The 12170-nt window shown below is 38.7% G+C and overlaps 1 long non-coding RNA gene across 1 annotated transcript; it reads left to right on the forward strand.

The window, feature by feature from the left end:
• Positions 1-10450: 10450 nt before the first annotated feature.
• On the forward strand, positions 10451-11643 carry LOC138929537 (uncharacterized). The gene is made up of 2 exons (XR_011445804.1): positions 10451-10859; positions 10919-11643. It is a non-coding gene; the product is annotated as an uncharacterized lncRNA (long non-coding RNA).
• The last annotated feature ends 527 nt before the right edge of the window (positions 11644-12170 follow it).

The raw sequence follows: 12170 nt of genomic DNA on the forward strand, positions 1-12170 counted from the left end.
TGCCACATATGTAAGGGAGTTTTAGGAAATGATAGAGTGAGAGATCACTGTCATTTTACAGGTCAATTTCGAGGGGCTGCACATAGCGAGTGTAACCTTAAGTATAAGACAGGAGATTTCATACCTGTTTTCTTTCACAATATGTCTAAATACGATGCTCATTTATTTGTGAAAGAACTCGGGGAGATTGAGGGTGAAATTAAAATAATTCCCTTGAATAAGGAGGTATATATTTCAATTTCAAAATATATTCCTATAGGAAAAAATAAATTAGAAATTAGATTTTTAGATACTATTCGTTTCATGCCCTCTAGCCTAGACAACCTTGCAGGAACTTTAAATGAAGGGGATTTCAAAGTTCTTCGAAATCAATTTCCAAATAGTACTGATTTTAGTTTGCTTCGTAGGAAAGGTGTATTTCCCTATGAATATTTAGATTCTGAGCGCAAGCTGATGGAAACTTGTCTCCCACCAAGGAGTGCATTTTTCAGCAAATTAACAGACTCAGAATGTTCTGAAGCTGATTATCTCCATGCAGTTCAGGTTTGGTCCCACTTCAAGTGTAAAACACTTAGAGATTATTTAGAGCTATATTTGAAGACAGACGTTTTGTTGCTGACAGATGTCTTTCAGAATTTTAGGGCTATCTGTAAAGGTATCTACGAACTCGATCCTGCCCATTAGTATACAACTCCGGGCTTCTCATGGGATGCGATGTTGAAGACTACCAAAATATCCCTCGAGTTAATATCGGATATAGACATGATTTCATTTATTCAAAGTGGAATTCGGGGGGGTTTAGTTCAAAGTAGTCATCGATATACAAAAGCGAACCACAAATACCTCAAAGATTTCGATCCAACTAAGGAATCGGAATATTTGATGTATGTGGACGCGAACAATTTATATGGATGGGCAATGTCTGAACCACTCCCCTATGGCGATTTTAAATGGATGGAACCTTCAGAAATAGAATCATTTAATATTAATTCTATTTCTGAAAGTAGTGAGTATGGATACATTCTAGAGGTCGACTTGAAGTACCCATATGCACTTCACGACCAACACAATGACCTGCCTTTCTGTCCCGCAAATAGACGTCCTTCAAAAAAATCCAAGACTGCAAAGTTAATAGCGGATCTTTGCGATAAAAATAAATACATTATGCACTACAGAACTTTGCAGCAATGCTTACTTAATGGATTGAAACTTGAAAAGATTCACAATATCCTTCGATTCAAGCAAAAACCCTGGCTTAAAGAATATATTGACATTAACACTGCACACAGGATTAGGGCTAAAAGTAACTTCGAAAAAGACTTGTATAAGCTTTTAAACAACAGCGTCTATGGTAAAACGATGGAAAACAGCTTAAAGCGCAAAGATATTCGGATAGTGACAGAATGGGAAGCTCCACCTGTGGGTCCAAAAGGTGGGCGTCCGAGATTATGTGCTAGGGACCTAATAGCTAAATCAAATTTTCACAGTGCAACTAAGTTTAGTGAAAACATGTACGCAATTCAAATGAATAGGTTGCGTAACGTTTGTGATAAGCCAACATATCTAGGTTTTGTAGTGTTGGAGTTATCCAAATGGAAAATGTACGATTTTCACTACTCTTATATGAAACCAAAATTTCAAGATGCACTGAAATTAAACTATATGGATACAGATTCATTTATCTATTCCATAAAGACAGAGGATTTATATAAGGACATTCGAGATGATATTCAATTAAAATTTGATACATCTGAATACCCTGATGAATTGGCTAGGCAATATGGTTTTCCGCAGTGTAACAAGAAGCGCTTAGGGTACTTTAAGGATGAGCTGCATGGCAGGCCAATGACAGAGTTTGTGGGTCTAAGGTCTAAGATGTACGCCTATACAGCGTCAAGTGCAGGTAGCGACCCCGAAAAATGTGTCAAAAAAAATAAGGGCGTGAAGCGAAGTGCCTTGGAGAAAATTACATTCGAGAAATATAAAAATTGTTTGTTCACAGGACAACAAGAAAGTGATAGCATGTATTTGTTTCGGTCTAGGGGGCATGAAATTAATACATACAAAATTACAAAAATTACATTAGATAATAACGATGACAAGAGGCTAATATGTGAAGACGGAATTGCCACAAAAGCGATAGGACACTATTCGACAAGAGAAGGGGAACTTATGGGGTGTATCTCATCTCTAGCAGACAGAGCACGGGGGTTAAATAATGAAACTCTTGCGATAATGAGTGAAAGAAAGAGAGAAGACTTAAAAAGAAAGTTGGAGGAAACAAACAGTGCGCTCGACGAATATGAACGAGATTTAATTTGGCATTATATTAAAATAGCTAAACTAGAAAATCCAGAATTTGTGATATAAAATATAAATTCAAATTTGTAAATAAAACATTGTATTTAAGTTTTAAACTAAAATAATTTATTCAAAATGTTTAGATCTAAGATTAAAATATAATGTATAATGTAAAGTTAAAATTAAAAATAAATAAAAATTAAAAAAATAAAAAAAATAAAAATAAAATGTGTTGTATGTGTATGTTTATTTCATTACAAAATTTCAGATGTATTTATCCAGCTGTCGTCACTTTTCGGGAAGCCCAACCAACGTACGAGTGCTCTTTTGCCTTGTCTTTTAAGTACCTTTTCAACTAGATATGTGTTGGCAAATCGGGTTTTTTTCAGCTCTTCCTTATAGAATCCGCCTTTTACGGGATTTCCATTCAAGTCCTTTAATAGGTACGTTACCGGATAAGTGTTTTGAATTTTGTATATTGTAAAAATTTCAACATTCCAATTCGGAGTAAATCCTTTTTCAAAAACTCCCTTATATTTCGAAATTCGAACATTGTCACCAATTTTCAGTTTGCTACCTGCAAACATTTTGATATTATTGTACACCGTTTGCAAGATATGCCTCTCATTCTCGGCGTTTACTTCTACGGGAGCCATTTTTATAGTCCTGTGTACTTTATTGTTGTAAAAGTTAATTAAGGCTTGATACATATCGATCCATTTATAGGTCCCATTGTAAGAAAACTCCTTCCACATTAGTTCTTTTAATGTCCTGTTGAATCGTTCCACAATGGAAGCCTTTAGAGTACTAAATGTCGAATAATGATTTATTTCATAACGATTCATCAACGACTTAAATTGTATGTTAAAAAACTCTTTGCCGTCATCTGTTTGTAGATGCTTAGGTACTCCATACCCAGAGTTGAAAATTTTTTCCATTGCTTCAGAAACATGTGAAGCAGTCTTAGACTTAAGTGCTTCGCCAAAGGCGAGCTTTGAGAAGGTGTCAATAACTGTAAGAAGGTAGCGATATCCCTTATTCGTGGGAGAGTACTTTTGCATATCCACCAAGTCAGCCTGCCATAACCAATTTATTCCCTTTGTAATAACTCTCCGACGTAGAAAATGTTTTCGTGCAGGAGCATGTAATTCATTAATAATACCCCGTCTACTCATTTTCACACAAGTTACTTAGAATATCCTTTTTTTCAATAATACTTGAAATAATAACCTCAAGTCTGTCTAAACGATCCTCAATATCGGTGGCCCTCACATCAGGAATACTAATAATTAACTCCTCTTGATGTGACATTAGCGATGCTCTTATATCGAGTATAGCCTTGTCAACATATTCTTTAATGACTAAGTCCGAATTCTCTTTTGGAAAGTCTCCATTTTTTAAGCGCCTTCGCTGAATATTAAAGTTTCCATCCGTATCTATGAAGAGTCCTGTCCCAGATTTTTCATATCGTTTTAAATTAGTGTTCTGCTTGTCATGTAAAAAACGTCCAAACTTGTCAACGGACATTATGATTATAATCTTATTTGATAATGTTTCATAATTATATACTTAATTAGAATATAATTTTAGCCTCTCTTAGTTCCTCAATTATCGATGTAATCTCATTATTGTGGTTTTAATTGCCTGCTGATTCCGATGCTATTAAGAGCTGAAGTCGTTCCACTAATTCATTTGGATCGTTCCAGTAGATTAATTTAGGCTTATTCATCTCAAGTGTCATGAAACCAGACCCACTTATTATTTCTTTTTTCCCTTTGGGTGTAGATTCGGCGACGGGTACCTTAGCTAAAAGTGGTTTAATAATTTTCGAATATTTCAATGCTCTCGTTCCTTTCACTTGTCCATTTGGTTGAAAATTTCTTCGATACACATTTGTTTTTATTAATATTTCTCGATATATTTCCAGGTCATCTGCATTATAATTATTTGGGAGGTGGTGACATATTAAAGAATATAATCCGCTTGTGAGTCGCCAGTTTTGACCATCATCAAATTCAATTATATTGTTGGTTACATTTATTTTGTTATTTCCCAACATTAATTGCCCAGCTTCATTTTTGTATGGTCCATATGTCTTATCCAAAATTCGTTCTCGTGCCAGTTCACTAACATTAAAATTTTTCGGGCTCTCTTCAAACAGAGGTTGAGTTGCTATCAATGGAGATGAATTGAGGGAGGATTGCCTTGATAATACACTTGGTGCGTGGAGAGACGTTTGGCTTGATATTGCAGGTGATTTATTTAAGTGGTGATCGGGTGGTGTGAATGAAAAATCATCGTCTATTGCGGGTTGGGAGTAAAATTGATCATCATCATCATCATCTCTATTATCATTGCGAGTATTCTCATAATCATCTTCTTCAGCACTTTTCAACCTCCAATCCGATAGATTGTATTCATCTTCTTCAGCATTTGAATTTTTGTTAGGCGCAGTATAAAATGTAAGTTTCCTCTTTTTCATATGCGGAGTTTTATTTTCAATCTCCATCTTAGTTTTATCATATTGGTTCTCTTTGTGTTTATTGTACTCAATTTTTTTGGTATGATTAACAAGTTCATTTAGCGGTTCAGTTATCGGCTTAAATGTTTCTTCTAAACCCATAGTATTCTGACTTTTAAATTGTTTTAGCTCAAAAAAAATTTTTTTTTAAAGCATTTCGAGTTTTATTCAATTGTGATAAAATATTTTGGTTCATTGTGATGAAATTTTAGAATGTTTCAATCGAAAGAACAATACTGGTCATATATGTCGCGGAGTCCGGTATGCACTGAGAAATAATTAATAAATCATGATCATATATACCTAATCTGATAAACGACCTGATAATTAGACCTGATCTGTTTACCAGGTCTGATAAACCGTATCAGGTCTGATAAACCGACCTGATAATCAGACCTGATCTGTTTACCAGGTCTGATAAACCGTATCAGGTCTGATAAACCGACCTGATAATCAGACCTGATCTGTTTACCAGGTCTGATAAACCGTATCAGGTCTGATAAACCGACCTGATAATCAGACCTGATCTGTTTATCAGGTCTGTTTTCATTTTTTAACTGAAATATAAAGGCTGAAAAAAAAAATAAATTCCCCAAGTCCCTTTTCCCAATTAAAAATTTGTAATATTTTTTATATATATAAAAATTTTTTTTTTTTTTTTTTTTTTTTTTTTTTTCATTTTTAATCTGAAATATAAAAGCTGAAAAAGAATTTTCCCAAGTCCCTTTTCCCAATAAAAAATTTGTAATATTTTTTATATATATATAAAATTTTTTTTTTATTTAATTATTGAAATTTGTACTTAAATCTATTATAACGTTCCCATCATTCAGCTTTTGGAGAGAATACGACCCTGAAGAAATGTTTTGGATTACCTCATCACTAAGGTGTGAGAACCTCTCCGGGAGGAATACATTTCTGGTATCCAGCTCGACCATAATATTGGTGCCGTACCTTCCCGTCACCCGCCTGGCCGAATAAATATGAAACGGTATATTCATCGGCAGCTTGTGAAAGGTAAACTTCCTTTTCACTCTGCAGGCGTTAAAGGCCTGCATCTGAGGGTCTTCCTCAATATCCCTCAAAAGGGCATCGATGTCCTCCTGCGTGACCCCAGTGGGGAGGTTGGAGGCGGTTGAGTTGGAGCTGGTGGAGCTGGTAGAGCTGGTGGAGCTGGATGCGGTGTTGGAGTCGGTGGAGCTGGCGGAGCTGGTAGAGCTGGTGGAGCTGGTAGAGCTGGTGGTGGTGGTGGTGAAACGGTTCATGATGCTGCTGTTGCTGCTGCTGTTGTTGCTGCTGATGCTGGTGGCTGCTCGCTTGCTGGTCGCTGAATGATATTTTTCCTAGACGAGGTCCCTGAATTTATACCCGCCAAGGAGCATATTTCTCCTCCCACTGCTATCCACTTGTACTATGGTATTCGGTCTCAAGGGATAGAACGTCTAGCTTTGTAAAAGGTCAAAGTGTCCACTTCATGTGAAGTGGTTACGAAGGGTATGGGAAGAATTACAGTCTAGCAAAAATTTAAGGCATAAATGCCCACAGTTAAAAGTACCAAATTTTTGGAAACGCTGATAATTATATCTTATTTTTTCCCCTAAATATCTAATTATTTCTAAAGGCGGCTGCAAGTTACCAAAACTGTCAAAGTAGTACGAGTCTGATCCTTTCTTATAATACGCCACCCAATGCGTTCCTTCTGATGATGAGTCTGCTAAATTTATTATTCCACACTCGGAATAATGTGGTACTTTGGGTATCTCATCTCTCATATAAACCCCCCGAAAATGTGGAATATTTTTAAAGGCAAACTTCAATATATCAAAATTGGAAAGTGCTCTCTTGGGTAGCTCATTTAATAGTTTTTTTGATTACATTTTTGTTTATTATTAATTTTTGAAAATGATATGCCATAGCCTTTCTTGTATGGTTGTAGGTACAAGCCTTTACCCAACGATACAGATTCCATTTTTCTGTTATGTCTCTGGTTTTCCTCAAGTTGTGCCTTTGCCATCTTTGCATTGTTAATTGATTTTACAATTGCAGCGCTACCTGACGCTAAACTACCCACAGCGCTAAGGGCTGTTAAAATAGGTACCAATGGTAAAAAACCACCAACTTTTGGAACTGCTATTACCCGTGGAATTACAACATTTTTCTTACATCCCATTGATTTCGATACTGCACTGCGTGCCACTTTAACAGCATTCAATATGTCAAGTGGCTTATGCTTTCGCAATTCGGTGGTTGCCTTTTTGATGATTGATGCAAGAGATTTTTTCACCACTTTCTTTTTCTGTTGCTTTGCTCCCATACCAAATTTCTTTTTTAGCTTCATCATGTTTGTAACAAAATATGATGCAGCCCTCTCACTAATGCTGCTATCCGCTGCTTTTACTCGATCCCAAGCCCTATCAATTAAAATCGAGTCTGCTTTATGACGTTCCCCCAAATCCTTTGTATTTGAATATGCTATATCGTGTTCCCTACAAGCTTCGTCTAAGCCGTTGATCCCCCGATCACCGCGAGCTAATCGTTTCTCTAGCTTCGTACCAGGTCCACAGTAATTATACCCAGGTATATGAGCCTCAAAGGGAAGAGTGTTTATTAAATTATTTATGAGACCTGTACCCTGTTTGACATTTGATTTATGACTGGTAATATTATAAAAATGTTTACCCATTTTATATCAACCTCAATTAACGACTGGTTGTCTTTGAATGAAGTACATATCTCTAAAACATGCGTTTATTAAGACAAAATAAAAAAATCATAGTAAAAAACATTGAAAGTGGTGGTGATGGGGAGAGTAAACATCGGCGTCACAGTTCACTGCTCCCAAACACGATCAGAGCTTTGGTGGTAGGTCCGTCCAATAGCGGAAAAACTAATGTGATGATTGCCTTAATCGAGGACCCAAACGGCCTGAAATTCGAAAATATATACGTGTATTCAAAGAGTTTATATCAACCGAAATATGAGTATTTGGAAAAACTTGTAAAACCAATACGAGGAATGGGATATTATACATTTTCAGCGAATGACAGCGTTTTGCCACCAGAGGAAGCTAAAAACAATTCCATCATGGTGTTTGATGACGTAGCGTGTGAAAAGCAAACTGCTATTCGCAATTATTTTTGTATGGGGCGACATAGAAATATTGATTCATTCTATTTATGTCAAACGTATACACATATTCCAAAACATTTAATACGAGATAATGCAAATTTTATTATAATGTTTAAGCAGGACGATATGAACCTTCGTCACATATATCGAGATCATGTTCATTTTGATATGAATTTTGAAACATTCATGGAAATTTCACGAAAGTGTTGGGACGATAAATTTGGATTTCTTGTAATCTCTAAAGACGATGATATGAAAGCTGGACGATATAGAAAAGGATTCGATCAATTTATTATACTTGAATAAATAATAATGATAATATAAATATAATAATATTATTGTGAATAAAGTCAGTTCAGACTCAAGCATCATAATGACTACATCATTGACAATAGCTCTAAATGGGAATACATCTGTACTTAGCGAGAATTTTTTCCCACAAATTGAGCTAAAACGTAATTATGAATGTGCTCTAATTGATTTTTATACATTCAATTCTATACCGAATGTTGATAAGGGGAACAACTTATTTCATATTGGGAACAAAGTCATTGAAATACCAATTGGCTCATATGAGTTTGATGATATTTCAAAATATATTATTAATAAGCTCAAGGAGTATGAGCTTCAAGACAGTATAAAAATAGAGTGTAATATCAACACTTTACAAGTTCAAGTTATTACTAAAAATGAGACCGTATATTTTAATCATGAACGATCAATTGGTCGTTTATTCGGATTTAATAAACGAAAATTAAGACCACATGAGAAAGAAGTTTACATCTCGGATAATCCCGTCAATATTTTAAAAATAAATTCTGTTAGATTGGAATGCAACATTATAAGCGGGTCATATGTAGGGAATAAACCAAATCATGTGCTTCATGAATTTGGAATCAATGTCCCCCCTGGATATAAAATGAACATAACACAAAGATGTGTCAGCCCTACAGACTAATCAGATAAGATGTTGGAACTGCGATAAGATAGGCCATAGGTTCGACGAGTGTCTCGAAGTTCGCAGCATCTTCTGTTATGGATGCGGAGCCAAAAACACTTTTAAGCCGAACTGTCAGCACTGTAGACCATCGGAAAACCGACAAAGGGATGCGTCGGCCAAAATCCACGCGTCGCATCCGAAACATTAAAATCCAGTAGTGGTACGCAGACAGAACCGTGTGAAGTTTTAAATCTGCAAGAAGTACACCCAAACACAGCAAAAGTTAACCAACCGTATCATATACGTGAAGCACAGTACGCTGAAGCCAGACGAAGAATATTCGCAGACGTTTGCAGCAGTATTGACACTCGCAAACCCGGACGTTCAACACTAAGAGCACGATCATTTTGGAACAAGGTTCGAAAGAACCGGAAAAAGTTGATAGCAGCAGTTTTTATGAATTCCGATAACCGTTTATACACGGAAATCGATTTAGTGGGTAAGCGCTATGTGGCGTTACTCGATTCAGGAGCAACGATAAGCTGTATCGGAGGCAACGCTGCTAGAGACTTAGTTCAGAACCCAAATTTACGAAAATGTTCAGGTCGCATTAAAACCGCGAATAACTCCGAGTGCTCAGTCGTAGGCAGACTCGTGGCAGACATCAATTATCGAAATCGTACACATCCAGTCGAATTTTTTGTGATCCCAGGGCTGAAGCAAGATATATATCTGGGAGTTGATTTCTGGGAGACTTCGGTCTATTGTCCAAAATAATGGAAGAGACCGGAAGTGTAGCTGAACTTGACGTAGGGCGAGACGAAGATCCGGACGATAGCCCGAAAACGCATGTCCTTTCGATCGAGCAACAGAAGAGGCTAGAGACTGTAATCTCTAAGCTTCCCTCCTACGAGTCAGAAGGATTAGGTCGAACTCAACTAATTGAACATTCCATAGACGTTGGTCAAGCGAAGCCGGTAAAACAGAGGCATTGGCCCATCTCACCAGCTAAGGAGAATCTTGTGTTTGCCGAAGTACAGAATATGATCATGAACGGAAAGGACTATGAATTACTAAGAAACATTAAGTCGTTACAGGATGATACTTTGTTGAAAACGCCTGATGTCATGCAGCTAGCACGTAATCAAGCACAGAAGAAAATTAAGGAAACGCATGAAAACAATGCAAAAGTTTATAATTTGCGCTCGCGTTCAGCATGTTTTAAAGTCAGTGACACTGTGTATGCCCGCAGTTTTGCGCAAAGCAATGCGGCTAAACAGTTCAACAGTAAGCTGGCTCCAGTCTTTATGAAAGCGACAGTTACTAAGAAGCTTAGCCATATTTACTATGAATTAGAAAACGATGTCGGGAAATCCTTAGGGGTGTATCACCTGAAAGACATAAAGAGCTAGAACGATTCTTGTCTGACCTTTTTCAGTTAAACCCTCTTCGAGTAGGACTCTCGATGAGTTAACTGTGGTGTAGGAGTCAGAGGGTAAGGGCAGGGAAAACAAATAGGAAAATATAAATAAGTATAATCGTAAGTTTAAATGATAGAACCGACCCATCGAAACGCATATGCCGCGACTAGAGTGTAGGGTAGCGCCTTCCAGAACATGCCGTTTTTCTTCTACCTGCATTCGCAGCGCCAGCGAAATCGTACGATTTTTTGCTTATTTTTCCTTCCTCCAGTCCTTCGCTCGCGAGCATCGAGAGCGCGAGAGAGGATTTGGGAAAAGTCCCGTAGCTTTTGGCTCGTTTGCTATGCAAGGCACGCTGCGTGTAGAGAAATTTTGTGACGCTCGCTCACTTGAAATTGAAAACCAGAGCAAAGCACACGCATCGTAGATCATTTTTACTATAATAATTCCGGCACGTGGATTATACAGTTTCAATCGAATTAATAGTAAAGTGCCAGCAAGAGACCAGTGACAAAACTTAATAAGTGTTGTGCACGAGTGAGAACGGGTAAATATTAACTACGGAACGGCAGAGTTTATAGTGTAGTTAACCCTTTTGTTGTGCAGGGCTAGTTTGGCGCTAGGCGACGGCTCTTACGTCCTTCGCTAAGCGTGGCGTATCGCCGGCGTGGCAGCCACACGCGGCAAAGGTTGGCGATCAGCGAACAAGGCGGCGCGGTGCAACCGAGCGGCCATAACCTTACTCTTTGGAAGCCCTACGGCGGCAGCGACGTCGACGTGCAGCCCAACGCTGTGCGACCGAGCGGCCATAACCTAACTTTTCGGAGGCCCTACGGCGGCAGAGACGTCGACGTGCGGCCAACGCAGCACGTGCGCGTAACCCTACTTTTTGGGAACCTCTGCTTTGCCACGTCGGCTGCCAAGGAGCTATAGCGATCCGAGTGCGACCGCACTAAACCGGGAGCGAGAAATCTCCAAGAGTCAGACCAGAGGCGGCCTGTGTCTGAGTTCTCGAAGTAATGTAACCGGCCTCGTGCAGCCCCAACTGAGGCGATTCGGCTGTATGGACAGCGGCTAAGCATTACCTTTTCGAGCATAAGCCAGTAGGAACAGTGGAGGTGCAGCGAAGGTAGCTGAGCGGAGACTTGGCAGGAGCAGGCGCAGCCGGATAGAGAGCTCGCTTGAGCGGCAGGCATGTGACCTGTCGAAGAAGTTGGAGGCGCGTCGCGGTGAGCAGCGCGCTCCCGCTGGATGATTCCAGTAACCCGAAGGACGTAAAGTTTTGAGATCGATTAAATTTAGAGTAATGCGTAACATTAGATAGAAAGTAAGTAGTTAAATAAGCCTGGTTTCGGGACCTTTGATGTCGGTAAAAAGGGTAATAAAAATGCAATTAATGGATTAGCTGTCAAAATTAGAGTGGTTTAGATAATAAAAATGCACTTAGTTAGGGGGAGATATGAACCTGTCATAAGAGGGGGTAATAAAGATGGAATAAATTAGGGTCAGTGCATGTAAAAGGACACTTGAGATCAAGTGTTCAAGGGATTCCCACAGGGATATGGATACGAGTGCGAATGCAACGGAGCGATCCCGGTAGCGACCCCGGATCGATGCACGTGCACCGACGACCCCTCACTTAGAGGGTGAGGCAATTGAAAAAGGGCGCACCGGGGAGATCCTGCTCCGACAGGAGTGATCCTGTTCCACACGTGTACGTTCACCCACTTAAGGCAATTGAAAAAGGGCGCACGGCGGCGGTGCATCCCGTGTACGTTCACCCACGATCCTCGTTTGAAAAAGGGACAGGGTGTAAGTGAACAAGGGCGCCAGACGTGAACGTTCAGGCAACATCCTC

The sequence above is a fragment of the Drosophila kikkawai genome, unplaced genomic scaffold (genome assembly GCF_030179895.1).
Source record: "Drosophila kikkawai strain 14028-0561.14 unplaced genomic scaffold, DkikHiC1v2 scaffold_293, whole genome shotgun sequence".
Lineage (NCBI taxonomy): Eukaryota > Metazoa > Arthropoda > Insecta > Diptera > Drosophilidae > Drosophila > Drosophila kikkawai.